The sequence below is a fragment of the Benincasa hispida genome, chromosome 7 (assembly GCF_009727055.1).
Source record: "Benincasa hispida cultivar B227 chromosome 7, ASM972705v1, whole genome shotgun sequence".
In the NCBI taxonomy this organism is placed as follows: Eukaryota; Viridiplantae; Streptophyta; class Magnoliopsida; order Cucurbitales; family Cucurbitaceae; genus Benincasa; species Benincasa hispida.
Window position 1 is genome coordinate 1266168 of NC_052355.1, and position 5477 is coordinate 1271644.

Genomic DNA, 5477 nt, shown 5'->3' on the forward strand with positions numbered 1-5477 from the left:
CAACTATCCCTCAGGTGGTGTACTCGAGACTGCCTGCAAGCTGGAGAGTCTCCATCGTGGGCATTAGTTTTCCCACATTCAATTGTTTGAAGATTGAAAGTGGTATTAAATTTATACTCGCCCCAAGATCGCATAGTGCTTGATCGATGTAGACCCCTCCAATTGAGCAGGGTGTCGTGAAGCTTCTTGTGTCGCACATTTTTTATGGGATTATAGTGTTTGATCTTTGCGTTACGCCATCGTAGCGATCTTTCCTTCATTATTCTGCTTTTTTTACAATCTTTTTGGGAATGGTGATAGTTGTACCTGCTTTATTTCGTACTCTAGAGGCTTGGGGGTGGACGCAACTTCCAGTTTCATCGTCTTGGGCTCTTCTGATTCTTGTGTCAACGAGTTCTTGGGTTTCATCACATTTGATTTGGTCCTAATGGGCTCTTTCCCTTCTTCTGCTATCGTCTTTTCACTTAGCAAGGAGACTACTAGGCATTGCTTCTTTCCAGTGTTCCCCAGGTTGCGAGAGAGCTCAGTTGAGCTCGACAACGTCCCTTGCGGTATATTTTTAAGCTCTCCCGCAATCTGTCCTATTTGGATCTCCAGATTGTGGATAGAAGTCGCCTGATTCTGGAGGACGGTTTCATTCTTCTCAATATACTACTTTAATAGGCTCTCATGATAGGAAGATGGTGGTGCTTGCGAGCTGCTGGCTTGATGTTGCGATTGACCGTTCGTTCGCTGGAAAAATCCTTGTGGCCCTTCTTTTTGCACCATAGGTTGATAATTTTGTTTTTGGGTATTCTTCCAAGGGAAATTGGGGTGGTTTCTCCACCGGGGTTGTATGTGTTAGAGAAAGAATTGTTCTTTACGAAGTATACCGACTGTGGGTTCCTCAGATATTCTTCCATCGGATGTGATTCTCCACAAGTGGCACAACTCGTGCTCGTCTGATCAATTGTGTTGACTTGCACTCTTTGTGGTCCAGGGCTATTGATTACGATGCCCTATAACAGATTAATCGTCGCATTCATTTGATTTTGTAGAGATGCGATGGCCCCATTGTTTGTGTCACCTTCTCGGATTTTTAGTCGTCGATCGCTTTCGCGACAATCTTCATGATTCTTTGATATGCGATCAAGAATCTTTTTAGACTCATCATAAGTTTTGTCAAGCAGACCACCAGCTGCTGCCGCATTGGCAGCTGTCCACGATGCAGGGTTCAAACCGTGATAAAATATCTCCATCTAGAGACAGTCAGGTAAGCCATTATGTGGATAATCTCGCACCAATCTCTTAAACCTCGCCCAGGCATCACTGAGCGATTCGTCAATTTCCTGTTCAAAGTTTGTAATCAACTTACTCCTTTTTGCATTCTCTGTAGGAGGGAAGTATTTCTTCATGAACTTTTCCACAACTTGTTCCCACGATGTTATCTCCCCTGGTTCGAGAGAATAGGCCCATTTTCTTGCTTGGTCGCATAACGAAAATGGGAACAACATTAGTCGAATTCTTCAGCTGAGATGTTTGGGAACACAAAAGTGTTACAAATTTCGATGAAACTCCAGAGATGGGCGTGCGGGTCCTCGCCATGCCTTCCACCAAACTGTTTGGCTATCTGAATCATCTACAGAATAATGATGATGGGAAATTAGAAGTCAATTTTACTCGACAACCAAAATCCCATGGACGCGGTATGTGATACATGTTCCTAAGATATGCATTGATAGTCATGCGTTGGACTGATAATGTGTTAATGAATGTATGCAATGACCATGCATCCTACCACAAGTTTTCTTGCGCTCACGCCAAGTATAACGCGAATGCAAGTTGCTCGAGTAATCCAAGGTAGAACACAGGGACTTGTAGCTATATGTATGCGGTGATGTGCATGCAGCGGTTAAATAAAAGAATGTTGGAGGGGTTGCTAAGTTAATCCTACTCCTACTCCTACTCCTATCTAACAGACCATGTAATGAGAATATGCATGAGAGGTAGAGATACAACAACACTTGACATGAAATAAATGAATGGGAAAATAGATAAAATACGAAGATGTTTTCATTGCAACCCTTAAGAGTGACCGCAAGGACAACCTTAGTCAACACAAGCCATGCGATCATGCAACACACAATACAATAGTAAACCACCTCTCAGTGCGAATGCTACATCTTCTAATGCTAGAACGCATATGATATATGCAATAAGTCTATAGGATCTACACATAAGCCTTTATTCTTATTTATGCGATGAAAAAATGACACACATACAAATAACTCGACCACATAATATCATTCCTATTCCTAGGGTGCATGCGATGCAGGTTAACAAACAGAGCTTATCTCTAAGTTCCCCATTCTTGTCTATGCGTTCCAATCCGCTCCCTCGAGTCTTAGATTTAGGTTTTAGACTACTCTCTCAAGTATGCCTAAATGATGAATGATGCGCTCATAGGACAAGGTAACCGCATGAACTTGGTTGACCTAAGCTTATTCCTATCTCTAGTGAACAATGCATACATCTGTCTCTTATACACATCTAGATGTGTATAAGAGACAGGAACAAGGTAATCGCATGAACTTGGTTGACCTAAGATTATTCCTATCTCTAGTGAACAACAATGCATATATTGCTTAATGCGACCAACCACTTACCCTCTCGAGCAGTTGGCTATTGCTGACTTTACTCATTGACAAGCAATGCGTTAGCCTATAGACAGGCGTTTCCACAGCTTCACACTAAGCAAATAAGGTTACTCACACACTCAGGCAACGCACACCTCTCGGTATGTTGCTACATGCTTCATATCCCTAATCCACATGACTAAGTATGCAATACCCAAGCAATCTCACTAAGTGTTGCAATGAAAGTAAAGATGCTAAGCAAAGAAGATGGAGATGGAGTCGAAGGAAATAGAGAAATGCATTGAAAGCAAATTGTATTAATTCCTTAATCACAAAATGTCATACAATACAATATAAGAAAAGAAAGGAAAATGAAATGACCGGCTGGAAGTAAAGACTTGCTTCCAGCGGATGTGCGTCAAGTCTGCCGGTGGTGCCATAGATGGGCGGAGGAACTGACTCTCTGGAGATCTAGCTCCGGTCGAAGGCTCTGGTCGTCACTCGGAATGGATGAAGGAGGTGAAGAACTCTCAGCGTCTTTTCATGCATTTTGTCTGGATCACAAGGATCTGTCCTAAGTGAACCTCAGGCGAAAACCTTGGATTACTTGAATTTCTGCTCATCGGCTTCTATTTATAGAGCTTGGGTCGCCGACAGCATTAATTGGACTACTCTGAGTCTAACGTTTGGCACATTAGTCCTTTTTGAACCTCTGCCACTAACGGTGTGCTAGGTGAAATGTTAGCATCAGCTTTGGATTTTCTCGAGGTAGATGCATTGATGCGTTCATTCCACCTACCTTGCGTTGATCCTATTAGAATGCGTTGTCGCATAGCCGCAATCACTCAATGGCCGCATTCGTTTGATACTGTAACTCTACATGATGACCGCAATCGCTTGACGAGCGCAACTCCCATGCGATGGACGTATACGACTGATTACTGCAACATCCATGTGTTGATCGATGTGTTTGCCTTTGCGATGGAGTGTTTCTTCGCATGCGGTCGTCTATGTAGTGGTCCGATTTTTGCGTTTGCATTCATTTCCTGCATTAGCAATAAAAATAGAACATTGAATGTATAGTTAACACAAAATAACGGGTTGGCTGAGTTTTGACATGCTGATCAACGCAAGCTCATTTTTTTTGTGAACTTCTAACATGATTGCCGCATATTCTGCCTAACAACCTTCATAATTTTAAGTAAAAGGCCTAAGATGACATGCATTTCTGCATGTCATCACACCCCCAAAGTTGGACTCATGATCCCTGGAGAGAAATCATAGAGGTTAAGCGACGCATAGTCCCGGATGGGTCTATTGCGGCCGTTCGCCAGGATAATGGGGTTTGCCATGATGTTGTTTATGTTTGCGGCTCTTTCTTCTGGTGTTTCCGCCTTTCTAGGATTTCTCTCTTGCTGTTGTTGGCAGTTGTCTCTCTGTCTTCTTCGGATCGTTCCTTCAATCTTTGGGTCGTAGTTGGGCTCAAGATTGTGTCCTTCGCACATGTGACACCTACTTCTTCCCTTACCAAAGGAATGGCAGTGCATAGAGGTCGAAAGCTGCAAAGAAAATAAAAAGGTTACTGTTAGCACATTATATACTGCCGTAGTCCCCGACAACGGCGCCAAAAAGTTGATGCATTGTAAATGTGATGCGATTATGGTATGAAGTTATGGTGATGTGTTATGCATTGCACATGCAAGTTTTCTTAGTAAAACCCAAGTATAAGCCTCCTCACTAGGTTTCCTGGTAAGTCCAGAGTCGAACACAGGGACTATTGAGTTAATATGCGACCGTAAATTTGATTCCTTTGCGGTGGTGAAAACAAATAAGTTGGAAGGTGTTTTGATTAAGTATATTTCCTATGCGACAAAGTTCGAATAAAGAGTTGATGAAATCGAGAATACAATGAGTATGCAATGAACAGGTTGAGAAGGGGTTTAGCTAACACGTCCTAAGATTGAATTCAAGTTATGCGATCATGCTACACACAAACAACAGCATGTCATCTCTCAATGCAAATGCCATAATTCCTATTTCTAGGACGCATGTGATGTATACAAAAATGTCGATAGGACTTATGTCTAAGCCTCTATTCTTGTCTATGCGATGATGAATGATGCACACATACACAAGGTGACCGCATACTATCATATCCTATCTCTAGGGTGCATGTGGTGCGTAATAGCAAACAAAACTTATGTATAAGTTTCTATCTCTTGCTTATGCAGTTCTAGTATGACTCTCTCAAGTCTAGATTCTTTCTTTAGACTACTCTCTCAAGTATCTCTAAAGGGTGAATGACGCATACATAAGATAAGATATCGCATAAAGTGTAAATCTTACATCATGCTAGCTACGTGCTTCTCAACCCATTCGAAAATTTAGCTACTCATGCAAAATATGGAGAGATTGAACATAGTTGAAATGAGATTTCCATTGTTTATAAATTAAATGCAGAATACAAAATAGCAATAGAATGTAGAGATAAGAAGCTCGGTAGCAATGTCTTGCTTCCTGTGGCCTTTTACACTGTCTTTTCACTTCAACTCTGCTCAGATGAATTTACATGCTTTTGCAAGTGTTGGCCCTCTCTCCCTTTTGTAGCGCTTCCTGGCAGTCTTTTGAGCTGTCCGGGAATGACCTCTTAGCATCCTTTTCTTTTGACTCGTCTCTGTCTTTTAAGTATAGGTATGAACAGACTAACGACTATCTATCTTCTATATGATCTATCTTATTTATATGGTGATCCCCTTTACAATGGTGGCCTCCGGTATTTATAGAGCTCAAGGCGAAGAAGTTTTTCTCTCTAATGATTTCAATGATGGTCGGTCATTAAATCTCCTGATCTGATGCGCCGAT

At 41.8% G+C, this 5477-nt stretch overlaps 1 non-coding gene across 1 annotated transcript; it reads left to right on the top strand.

Moving 5' to 3' along the window:
* Positions 1-1254: 1254 nt before the first annotated feature.
* Positions 1255-1361, top strand: LOC120082310. Its single transcript, XR_005483140.1, has one exon. It is a non-coding gene; the product is annotated as a small nucleolar RNA R71 (small nucleolar RNA).
* The last annotated feature ends 4116 nt before the right edge of the window (positions 1362-5477 follow it).